We start from the raw sequence: 13,024 nt of genomic DNA, 5'->3' as shown, positions 1-13,024 counted from the left end.
ACATAAGCTGACCAAAATAAGAGTCTATGCATAGAATTAGATGGATTTGTACAGTCTTCCAGAAAATGAGAACTTAGATAAACCTTTGCTGAATTATGAGTTTCTTGTTTTTCGTTATTCTCAATTAGGGTTATTTTTGGAAACAGGATCTAGATTATTTAAAGGCTATCCTATTTTGAAATTTCTGAGTTATACTCCCACATATAATATCTAAATATTTCAGGTTTCTCCTGAAGGAAGTTTCAAGCTGAGCTTTCAGAGAAACTGAGATGAAATTGACTGATTCGGGATACTACATGTGAATGGAATATTGGAAAATGTGAGAAGCAAGACAGGAGGAGATGGGAGGGCAGAACAAACATGTCACATGGCCTAGGGCACTAGGAACCCCAGACCTCATGGTCTCTTGACTTTTAGAGTGGGTTTCAGATCCCCTTTTTAGAGGGGTCCTGTGTTCCATCTTTCTAAATACTCCCTTGGTTCTGCTTTAGTTGATGTGTGTATGAGTTGTTTAAATAGCAGCTTTATTATAATTAAACCATAACTCAACAAAAATTATTACATAAAATAATTTTGAGATTATTATTGTTTCTTTAAATGAAACTTTAAAAAGATAATTTGCATTCATTGGAATAAATTAAGAGAACATCTGAAGACATGTAGCCATCTGCAATTCTACGTCTCAGAAATCATCATTATTGATATCTGGTCTGCATTTTGGCTGCTTTTGAAAGTCAAGAACTTGGATTTTCTTTTTTATGTGCCACTCTTCTCGTGATACCATGCGGCATGTGGTTGAGGCTTTCTGTGTACATATTGAATAAATGCAGATGTGTTGACGGCAGTAATGTTGGACTGCTGACAACCATCTGGTGGCTTTCATCTCCGTTTAGCGTTCGGCCTCTTGCAGTCCATGCCTTGTATGTCCTCATTGGTAGTTTGGTCCATGAGGCTTTGCTCACTTTCTTAGATCAACGAGGAAAAAGAAGAGGTACTTTGTTTTGCTCAAGCTACAAAGATATCAAGGGATTTTAAATTTGACAAAAGGAAAGATGCTGAATCCATTGCACCAATCATGATCCGAGTCTCTAGAGCAGCTAGTACTGTGTGTGTGTGTGTGTGTGTGTGTGTGTGTGTGTGTGTGTGTGTTGGTGGAAAGAAAGCTCCCATCTTTCCAAAAGAAGAAGCTAAGAAAGCCTTTTTTTACGGTAAGCTGTAACTGTCCAAAGCAGTTTTTATTAGCTCAACATAATTAATTTCTTCAGTTTAACAATTTAGAATTTCTGGATTTGTAAACTGAACTTTGTAATGCAATAATTATAAATGTATTCATTGATGAGTTGCCTTTCTTACCCTGACAATTGTTGAGAACAAGGCAATCATTACATAAATACGGATGTCTTCTATTACCTCCTATGGCCACAGGCAAAGTTTTCAGCTCTGCCCCCCACCGCCCCCTTGTATCCCTCTCCAATCTGTCTTAACAAATCTATAACATTTCATGCTGCCTGTTAGCTTGCAAGAACACCCAGTATCCGGGAAAGCAATTCATATGCCTCAGCGTCAGTCTTCTAACCCGAATCTTTTATTTTTGGCTTAAGCACTGTTTCTCAACCTCAACATTATTGACTTTTTGGGTGGATAATTCTTTGCTGGGTAGGGAAGACCTTTGCAATTTAGGGCATTCAGCAGCATGGCCGGTCTCTATTCACGAGAGCCAACAGGATCCCGCAGGTTGTGGCAACCAAAAATGCACCTAGAAATCGCCAGATGTCTCGATGGCAGCAAAATTGCTCCCAGTTGAAAACAACTAAAGTGTTATTAGCACACATTGGCTTTCCATACTAATCCATCTCCTGTGACACATTTGCATTTGAACTGTCAATTTGATTTCAAGTACTTAACACTAGGCTAATGGCTCTCATCAGTGCACACTGAAACCAGAGAGCATCTAAAAATTATTAAGGTCAGGACTCATCTCTAGGAACTGGGTCTGTAATTGGGCCCAGGCCACCTTTTATCCTTAGGTAATTTTCATGTGCAGAGCGGGTTGAGTGGTCTCCTTGTGTGTATGACCATGGGTGAAGAGTTGTGGTGATGTCACTCACATTATATCATCAAGATAGCAGCCTGGTCAGAGAGCATCCGTAAGCACCTTCACAGCGCTGGCGAGGCCTTGCCTGGTGCCTTCATAAAGGGAAGTATAGTTTTGTTTAGGGGTCAACCTGGAGGTGTACGTTTATTTTCTGGCAACTAACAACTGGAATATGATTGGCGCAGGTTTTATCAAAATATGTACTGTGTTCTTCTAGGTAACTATATTCCTGCTAGACAAGGAAAACAGTTAATTGTAAGACATAAAACTAAAAGCTTACAAAAATTTAATTCTTTATTATTATTATTATTATTATTGAGAGGCAGGGACGCAGAGAGACAGGTTTCCACATGCACTCTGACCAGGCTCCACCTGGCAAGCCCCCTACAGGGTGATGCTCTATCCATCTGGGGTTGCTGCTCTGTAGCTAGGCAACTGAGCTATTTCAATGCCTGAGGCGAGACCATAGAGCCATCCTCAGTGCCCTGGGGCCAACTTGTTTGAACCATTGGAGCCATGGCTGCAGGAGGGGGAGAGGGAGTGAGAGAGAAGGGGGAGGGGTGAAGAAGCAAATGGTCACTTCTCCTGTGTGCCTTGACTGGGAATCAAACCCAGGACTTCCACATGCAGGAATTCTACCGCTTAGACAATTGGTACTGCTGGATCAACTGGCTAGGGCCCAAAATTTAATTTTAATTACTGCTTTAAATGCAAGGGAGAGACATCACTTTCATAAAAGAGAATTCAGATTACATTGGTGCATTTGTCGTGTGTATAGTGTGCTTGACAAGTATGTCATAAATCATAGCTGCCAGTGGTCAGCAAATTTGTACATTAAGCTAGAGATGATCATTGCACTATGCAGAGCTTTTATTTTATCTTTTAAACTTATTTTCTTTTATTTTTAAATGAGAGGAGGGGGGATAGACAGGCTCCTGCACGCATTCTGACCAGGACCCACCTGGCAAACCCCATCTGGAGCAGATGCTCAAATAAACCAAGCTATTTTTAGCACATGGACTGATGTGTTCGGACCAACTGGGCAATCCTAAACACCTGGAGCCACAGCTCAACTCAATCGAGCCACTGGCTGCAGGAGGGAAGGAGGGAGAGAAAGGAGAGTGGGAGGGGGAGAGAAACAGATGGTCTTTTCTTATGTGTCTTGAACAGGAATCGAACTTGGGATGTTTATATGCCGGGCTGATTATCTACCGAGCAAACTGACCAGGGCCCAGACCTTTTGAAAGAGAATTAGAATTTAGTAAAGACTAAACATGGCCAGTGTATCTCTTTATCATCCCAATAAATACCATTTTGATAGCCCAGGGCACCTAATTAATATGGTGTATTTCGGGGATGATTGTCTCTCTAGCATATTTTTCTTTCCTTCTCCTGGATATGGTACTTTTTTTCCTTGTCAGTACATACCTTATCCCCCATGTTACTGTGGATTATCAAACACCATGTTCTATCCTCACCTTCAGCCATATGCATGGGTGTGTGATATAAGCTAGACTACATTCCACATAATGTGGAACCACCTGCAAAGGGATGTCTGATGCAAATTGTGCCAATTATAATCCTCCCCTGCAATTTTCTGCATTGGAGGCTGAAAGATAGCTCTCAATTTCTCTTGAAGTAACACACATACATGCACACACACACGCACACACACACACACACACACACACACGTCAGCAGCCATCCTTGCTGGTGTGTGGGAATGCCTGTGTGCATTAGAGAGAATGAGGCCAACAGACATGAGGTGCAAGAGTTAGTGATGGCATCTTTTTAGACATACTTTAGATAACAAGCTTCCCTAAAGAATGTGATTCAACAAAGGAAAACTGCTTTACTGGGACTTCGCAGTTTTCATATATATATAGCTAGTATATCTGAATTTCAATCGTAAGAAGTGCAAGTGAAGAATTGCTTTGTTTTCTTTTTTGTTGTTACTGTCGGTATGAAAGAAAAGTAGTTCAGACCAAAGCCTCCTGAAATAAAATGAAATTTTATTTTCATTGTGATAGCAAGTCTGTCTTTTGCTGTGATTTTGAATATACCTTTACAGTGTGTCTATTTGAGTAAAAGGGAGTCAGAGATGTTTTAGATGTTGTCACTAACAAAAAAGAATAGGAGCATGCTTTGTGTCCATCAGATTTTGAAGATGTAGTTAGAATAACAATAGCAAAGGACAGTTCCACCCAAAGGCACTTTGAAGGTCATTTGTACTTTGAATCTCGATCTTATGGGTAGTTGAGAAGGAAGCACACACCTGTGTAGAGAGAAGCTAAGGAGATTGACATATCATTTACTACTCATAAAAGTTAGAGTACTGACATTTTCAATGATTGAATTCATCTCTCATGACTAGAATGGATTCAGAGTTGAAAGTTCAATAGTCCCATTACTGGTTGTCAGTTGGTCCCATTCCTCACTACTGGAGCAGATTTCTGTTTATAAATTAAACAGAAGTGTCCATCCCGTCACAGGGACCCAGTAGAAAAATAAGACCATAGGTAGCTACATCCCAGGCCCGAGTCTCTGAGAGCATGAGAAGGCCCCTGTCCTGCTCCTAGCTTGGAACACAGCCTCGGCCCACCTCGAGTTCCTGTTTGAACAGCTTCAGATGAAACTTGTCCCAGAGCACCTGCTCTCCCTGACCTGTGAAACAGATCTACAGACACATATGCAGCTCTCTCTGTAACCCACCAGCTTCCTTCCCATCCTTGTGTCTCCTCAATAACAGAAGTCACATCTTTTCTTTATGCCACGAAACTGAGAATCAAAGTTTCCAAACAGTAAGTGTTGGGCAAATGAGTTTGTAAATCTGTATTTTGGGGGTTTGCTCACTTTTACTGTTAAAAATGGTGCTGCCCACGTGAAATGGCTAATTATCTTCCTGCTTGGGAAGGGGCTTTGTTATGCTAATGTGTGCTGGAGTGGGAATTTCACACCAAAAAGTTTGAAGAAGAAGGAGGGAGGAAGGAGGCCATGTTTTTGCAGAGAAGCAGCCAAGATGGCAGGGTGCTGAAGGAGAAGCCAGTTTGTGCAGAGTTTGTGCAGAGAAGGAGATGGGAAACATGAGGAGATTTAGGCTCGTGGGGGGGCCTTTGATTCTAGGAAAACCTGAATGTGTCAGTAGCTTTGTGAGCACTGAATGAGTGGGTTTTGGTGCCCAGTGTGTTTGTGTATACTCGCCTGCCGGGTGCGAGGATAGAATAAAGGGATGGCCCACCAGTTTTCGGCTCCACTGTTTCTCTACCGTCTGTCCAAATCAAATGGAAACCTACATGTGCCTGGCGGCTGTGATGGCCATAACTACTAACCTTACATTAAGCATGAATTCTTTTGCTTGTTAATTGGAGGAACTTTATGCCCTAACAATGCTAACAATGAGAAAAAAAAAAGATCAGGGAAAAGAAGACTTTTTGAATGTAACCAAACTCAGGTAATCTGTGATAAGCAATAAGGCAGAGTTGAAGAGTCTCAGTATTGTTTAAAAACCTTTTGAATCTCAACAACTACTTGTGCTTAGGCGAAATGAAAGCTTTCCATTAGGAAGGAGAATGTTTCCAGGAGGAAGTCAAGCTTGTCAGAACTTTAGGAAATGTGGTGAAACCAGCAAACAGGGATTTTTAGGTGTAAAATTTTGCATTATTAGCTGTTTCAAATGATGCCTATTAGTATGATAGCACTTTCAGTGGGCAGCTATTAAGGTGAGCATAGCAGCTCCTCAGACCTCAGACCTTCTATTACCTCTTTCATAGGTTTATTTAAATGGTTTTCACCCTTCAGGGAAATTGTTTTGCATCAGAAAAGTAAAATGCCTGAGAATATTTAATTGAATCATTAGCAATTGCATTCTTGGTTCAAAGTATCAGACCCATTCTCTATACATAAAGTATGTCCATGGACAATTTATGTGTACTATACCATATTTATAATTTTTATTAGCTTTAAGATAAAACAAACTAATCATAGTTGATTGATATTTGATTAATTTTGCTTTATATAGAAGTGTTCTTGAATCAGTGTTGTTTCAAACAGAAGTAAATAACTTCTTCAAGGTTGTTCAGAGACATCATGTTATCCAAATAAAGTAATCCTTTCTCCCCAAAGAAAATGCACTATATACTAGCAATTTCATTCCTATTAGCCTCCTGTTTGTCTGTTTTGCCATATTATGAGTAAATGTCGACCAGGCACTTGCCAGATTTCCATGCAGGGAGAAAGCGGAGAGGCACTGCCCTCCACTCCCAAACACGTAGGTGCTCTCCTGATGCAGAGACCTGGTGCAGAGACATGACTTGAGAGAGAGCAGTCACAAGCTTGAACAGGTGAGAATGGGGAAGAAGTTGGTGGGGAATAAATCTTTCTCTTGCACAATTGTGCTGCTCCTTAGGAGCTTAGTGAAATGGAGGCCACGACATATTTTTCTTCACTCTGTGCCTGGCTGGATGTACTGGGGGGCCACTTCAATGTCTGCCAAAGAGGACGGACCAGTTGATGCAAGCCTACACCTGACGTTCATACTCAGTACACAGAGTTCCACCACTTATCTATATTGGAGACTCTGATCACTGATGGTTAATTTTAAAAATATCTGGATTTCCTAAAGTGCTAGGAAAGATTATAGGTGAAATCTCAAACTATGTAATCAAGTATATTAAGTGTTTTTTCTTGTGTTGTTTTGCTTAATCAGAGCAGGCAGTCTGGAGGGGAGGGAATGCCAGGTTCACGTTGTCTGTGCTGACACCCTTGGCAGAATCAGTGGTTCTGTTAAGCCTAATTCGGAGGGACCTGAAACATTGAAGACACGAACAAGGTTCGTCGATTACACACCAAAGCTTTATTGTCTAGCTTGGCCAAGCGGAGGCAACTCCAACAGAAATCTGAGGGAGAGCACGCCGGCCCTTTGTTTTACCTAGTTTTTATAGTTTTGTAAGTGGAAATACAGAAGCAAAAAATTGTAATTAGGAGCCCTTTACCACTATTGGTTATAGTCATATGTCCTTTAACATGATAGGACCATGTTCAATTTGCAAGCCATACTTCCTTTTGGAGAAAACAAAATTTACAAGTAAATACAATGATAGAAAGATGTCTCTTTACATATTAAAAGGCTTTCCTTTATTTTCTAGTATTTATCTGCTATCTCTCTGTCCAGAGTCACACATGTTAACCACATGCATTTACATAGGAGAGGTAGTTTCCGTGGGGACAAATGCCCGCAAATGGCTCATTGCTATAAGAAAAGGTTTATTTTGACTTTTCTCTTCCTACACCTGTCTAGCCATTCACCCCTTTCCCCACAGGTGTGGTGGAATGTCTGGGGATCCATGTTTTCCTCCCCTTTGCATTTACAATACAATGCCAAGGGCCATCCTGGTTATGCCAATCACACAGTATAGAGACTATTCTCACAATTTCTCTGCACACCTTAACCCAAATTAATAAAATGTTCTCCAAGCCTCTTAAAATATTAATATTAATTCTGTAGTTTTTGGTACTTTACAACACCTGCAGGTGAAGTGGCTCAGTGGCTCCTCATTCTCCCCTCTGAATGGGAGGATAAGACCCGGTATCTACCAAGGGGAGAGGCTAGTAGGTGGGCTGAAGCGTGGGTCGACGGACCAGGAGGTTGACGGCCCCTAGCTGGCGTTTGACCAGGGTGGGATAAGCAATAATCAGGTACTGCTCTTTGTTAACTGGGCAGGTGAGATGGGTGGTTAGGCCCAGCACCTATCCCCTGGATATAAAAAAGACACCCTGTTTATATTTTGGTCTCCAACAGATATTAAAATTTCAAATTTGTGTGTTATGATCCTTATTCATCTGAATTCCCATGTTCATATAAATATTTGGAGGCAGAATGGAAAAATATAAAATAAACAACAATAAAACAGCCAATGCTAACAGATATTATAACAAGTGTCCTAATACAATTAAGTGATTAAAACCTATTAGATTATTAAGCAAAGTCTTAACTAATACAACAGGATTTAAAATAAAATTTTTAGTCTTAAATGTCCTTTGAAGTCTCTCGAGGGCGTTGGAGCCTTTATGGGTGTATGCCAAGAGCTGGTATTTTGCCTGATCTTTTTTTGGGCTCTGTCTGCCTTTTCTGTTCCTCTCTTGGTCATTATAGACCTTAAATGCCACACTCAGAAGATCTTATTGAGGGGTTTGAGGGTCCCCATCTGCCTATATAAACTTTTCCATATGCCTAGAGCCGATTGGAAAAAGACAAAACAGCATTATCAGCTGGATTAAATAAAAGAGGGTAGAAGTTTGCAGGAAGAGAAAAGAAGTTTTGGCATTTCTTGTAAGATTTTAGAGTCTCTCAGTTGCTGAATAAACTTGTACATTAGTATTTAAGAGAAAATTTTTTTTAAAAAGTCCAAAACACAAAGTTTTATTGAAAACAATAAAATACAGAAACAGCAGATTCTCATTTTAAAGTAAAACTGACATTTCCCAGAACTTCCCTAGTACCACACCATTTTGATCACTATTAAAAAACAAAACAAAGTCCCAATTCCAAAATAATTAGCAAACCTGTTGGTAAACATTCTTCTCATGGTTCTAGTTATTTTTCTAAATTTTACATTTGCACCTTTTTAAGAATGAGAGTTTTATGTAAATTTAACTGATTAATATTTGTGAGAATTGGACTTTCTTATTTATTTATTTATTTATTTATTTTTGTATTTTTCTGAAGCTGGAAACGGGGAGAGACAGTCAGACAGACTCCCGCATGCACCTGACTGGGATCCACCCGGCACGCCCACCAGGGGGCGATGCTCTGCCCCTCCGGGGCGTCGCTCTGCCGTGACCAGAGCCACTCTAGTGCCTGGGGCAGAGGCCAAGGAGCCATCCCCAGCGCCTGGGCCATCTTTGCTCCAATGGAGCCTCAGCTGTGGGAGGGGAAGAGAGAGACAGAGAGAAAGGGGGAGATTGGAGAAGCAAATGGGCGCTTCTCCTATGTGCCCTGGCCGGGTATCAAACCCGGGTCCCCCGCACGCCAGGCCGACACTCTACTGCTGAGCCAACCAGCCAGGGCCCATATTTATTTTTTTTAAAAACACTCACATACCCTATTCAAACTAAGAGAAAATATACATTTGTTCATTAAAGCGTACCTGCTTTAGATAATAATTTTTTTCTCTTCACACATTAACATAGAAAGCCAATGTTTGATTCATGCTGAAAATCTATACAAAAGGAAAAGACCTGCTATTCCAGGGAAACCTTAAGGCAAAAGCAAAAGCCTTATGCTACAAAAGAAAAACAGAGCAGAGGCATGGGGACTGTGAAGTCAGCTCAGATGAATAAGTACCACAAGGATGAAGACAATTTTTGTACAAACATATGCAAGAAGTTTTAAAAGGTGCATTCAACATCCATTTTCCTGCAGAAATAATTGTCATGTCAGACAGCTTAACTCCTGAAACAAGTTTAGATTTTAACAGAATTTTAATTCTCTCCTATATTTACCAATGGAATCAGAGCCTTGCTTGGGGTGGCTCTTCTTTCCCCCTTGTCACCACACAGACTTTTAAGCATTTGTTGAGTACACTTTATAATATCTTTACTTCAAAATTGTAAGAAATACTTGTCTTTATGTTAACTTAACAAAACATAGTAAATGCATTTTCAAGTAACATTTCCAAACTTATTAAAACATTTCTATCCCATTAATTAACAGGCAAATTAAAGTGCACAATAAGGCTGGAAAATTCCAGTGTGGCTTTTATTTTTCTATATTATTAATGAAAATCTACACTTTTGTTGGGTAAATTTACTGTTTCAAGCTTTGTAACTTGCAGTAGCAGCCTGAAGTTTGAAGCAGTTTAGCCAAAATTAGCAAGTTTTTACGATTCACATTCTATTCTATTTAAATTTAAATGAGCATGCTATATTTACTCCAATTAAAATTAGATATTTGTAGGGATGATATCTTTAATCCTAGCTTGCACCTGGTGGGCAAGCAAAAACACACACTGGGCTCCAAAACCCACTCACATTCAGTGCTCACAAAGCTACTGACTTATCCGATTTTTCCTAGAATCAAAGGTTTCTAGCTCACCAGACTTATTCACCTCTGTTCCCTATGTCCTCCCTCCTTTCTCCTCTAATATAATCTCAGGAAGCAAGAGAGAAAGCTTCCATTCTGCCCCCATTTTATAGTGTGGAAATCAAAACCTTTAATCCAATATACAAAATAGGGAAGTCTCTAATACAAAGTCACTTATCTGGGGCATAATGGGATTGCACCGCCCTACATCAAAAAGGGTGGGAAAGGCTTAATCCCACAATCAAGCCCCAGGCTACAAGGATTCTGCCTGCCCACAGCCCGCCCCTAACACACATTAATATCACCTGGGCGATGGCTTTCATGTGGGCAGCACCATCTTTAACAAAGTAAGCATAATATTTTATCTGCCCAACAAACAGTAAAGGAATAAAATGAATTTAGAGAAAAAGAATAACTGGAAAAATCTGTATTTTTCCCAAACTCTTAAGTATTTCTACTTACTAAAGAAAATCAGATAATATCACAACTTTAAAAAGCATCTTAGTCTTCTAATTATTCATAAATTCTAAGAACTGCAACAACCAGCAGCCGAAATCCGTTTCAACCTCCGCTGACCTGGGAAGCCACCGCTTTTGCTTCCGCCACCGCACACTGGTGTATCCCAGACGAACCCCCAAGACGTTAAGCCTAATTCGGAGGGACCTGAAACATTGAAGACATAACAAGGTCCGTCGATTACACACCAAAGCTTTATTGTCTAGCTTGGCCAAGTGGAGGCAACTCCAACAGAAATCTGAGGGAGAGCGTGCTGGCCCTTTGTTTTACCTAGTTTTTATAGTTTTGTAAGTGGGAAGTACAAAAGCAAAAATTGTAATTAGGAGCCCTTTACCACTATTGGTTATAGTCATATGTCCTTTAACATGATAAGTCCATGTTCAATTTGCAAGCCATACTTCCTTTTGGAGAAAACAAAATTTACAAGTCAGTACAATGGTAGAAAGATGTCTCTTTACATATTAAAAGGCTTTCCTTTATTTTCTAGTGTTTATCTGCTATCTCTCTGTATAGAGCAGGGGTCCCCAAACTATGGCCCGTGGGCCGCATGTGGCCCCCTGAGGCCATTTATCCGGCCCCCGCCGCACTTCCGGAAGGGGCACCTCTCTCATTGGTGGTCAGTGAGAGGAGCATAGTTCCCATTGAAATACTGGTCAGTTTGTTGATTTAAATTTACTTGTTATTTATTTTAAATATTGTATTTGTTCCCATTTTGTTTTTACTTTAAAATAAGATATGTGCAGTGTGCATAGGGATTTGTTCATAGGTTTTTTTATAGTCTGGCTCTCCAACGGTCTGAGGGATAGTGAACTGGCTCCCTGTATAAAAAGTTTGGGGACCCCTGGTCTAGAGTCACACGTGTTAACCACATTCATTTACATAGGAGAAGTAGTTTCTGTGGGGACAAATGCCCGCAAATGGCTCATTGCTATAAGAAAAGGTTTATTTTGGCTTTTCTCTTCCTGCTCCTGGCTAGCCATTCACCCCTTTCCCCACAGGTGTGGTGGAATGTCTGGGGATCCATGTTTTCCTCCCCTTTGCATTTACAATACAATGCCAAGGGCCATCCTGATTTTATGCCATTCACACAGTACAGAGACTTTTCTCACAATTTCTCTGCACACCTTAACCCAAATTAATAAAATGTTCTCCAAGCCTCTTAAAATATTAATATTCTGTAGTTTTTGGTACCTTACAACACCTTCGGGTGAAGTGGCTCAGTGGCTCCTCAGGTTCCACCTTTTAGATGCTAGAGTGTGAACTCCGGAGCCACCGAGCCTGTGTCCACAGCTGGGGGGCTTACCTCTCTAAGCTTCAGTTTTCTGCTCTGTAAAAGGAGAATAGTACTGGGAGCTATCTCAGGACTGGGGCAAACGTTAAAGAAGTGACATGTGACATGTGTGATGTGCTAAGAAATGTTGCTGGTAGATCCTGAGCACAACAGTTCTTCTGAACACTATGTATTGTGGTTACAGTGCTTTCTACTACCTGACGAGTGTTGGTAAACACCCTTGTCCTCCTCAAGTGCCTTGATTGACATTCTGTTTATTATTTGTAAGAAAAACTGAAAGACACCGACCTTTAACAACAGTATTGAAATGCTTGAAAATGTAATGGTTAGCCCAATAATCAAGGAGTTCTTGAAGATTTCCCACTTTTTCCCAGGACATTCTATAACTACAGTGACTGTAGTATGCTTCGGTAAAAGCTCCTGTGTGATATTACTTATTATCTTCATAGTGCTCCATGCCAGAGCAAACTGCAGCCCTGAAGCATTGTCTGGCCTCTACTAATAGGCTGCAGGCACTGAAGTGGGTGACACAGTGGAAAATAAAAATTTTAAAAAAATTACTTATTATCTAATATTTTGGCTTGTGATTTAAAATGAATGCTTAAGACAGTAACTTACCTGATGTAGTGTGATGAACTTGGACATCCCAGTACTGGTTCTCTTCCTGTAAGTTGTTAGGTTGGAAGTATGGCAGAGACCCCCCACCCCCACCCCAACCCACCACCAATAAATCATGCTTCCTCCCTCCATATTGCAGAGAAGCCTTTCTAGAACATTCCCAGACTCCTCCACGTCTAAGTGAAGCATAGTAACAGGTTCCTGAGCTTGGATTGTGGATGCAAGGAATGTGTCAGTTCCAGGATGAGCAAAGAGTAGCAAGTGTGCTGTTTCTTTCTTCCCTTCCCCTCACAACCAGATACAGAGGGCGCAGGCTCAGAGGACACCATTGCTACAAGACAGAAGAGGCTGTGTCCCGGAGTCACTGAGTGGAGAGCTAGTCACTGTGGAGGAATGCCTGAACTGGTGGGTGGTGTGGCAATTA

At 40.7% G+C, this 13,024-nt stretch overlaps 1 pseudogene; it reads left to right on the top strand.

The window, feature by feature from the left end:
* The first annotated feature begins 12,404 nt into the window (after positions 1–12,404).
* On the top strand, positions 12,405–12,517 carry LOC136383656 (small nucleolar RNA SNORA42/SNORA80 family; annotated as a pseudogene).
* The last annotated feature ends 507 nt before the right edge of the window (positions 12,518–13,024 follow it).

The sequence above is a fragment of the Saccopteryx leptura genome, chromosome 11 (genome assembly GCF_036850995.1).
Source record: "Saccopteryx leptura isolate mSacLep1 chromosome 11, mSacLep1_pri_phased_curated, whole genome shotgun sequence".
NCBI classification, from domain to species: Eukaryota; Metazoa; Chordata; class Mammalia; order Chiroptera; family Emballonuridae; genus Saccopteryx; species Saccopteryx leptura.
The sequence above is the reverse complement of the archived record's forward strand: the minus strand, read 5'-3'. Positions and strand labels throughout refer to the sequence as shown.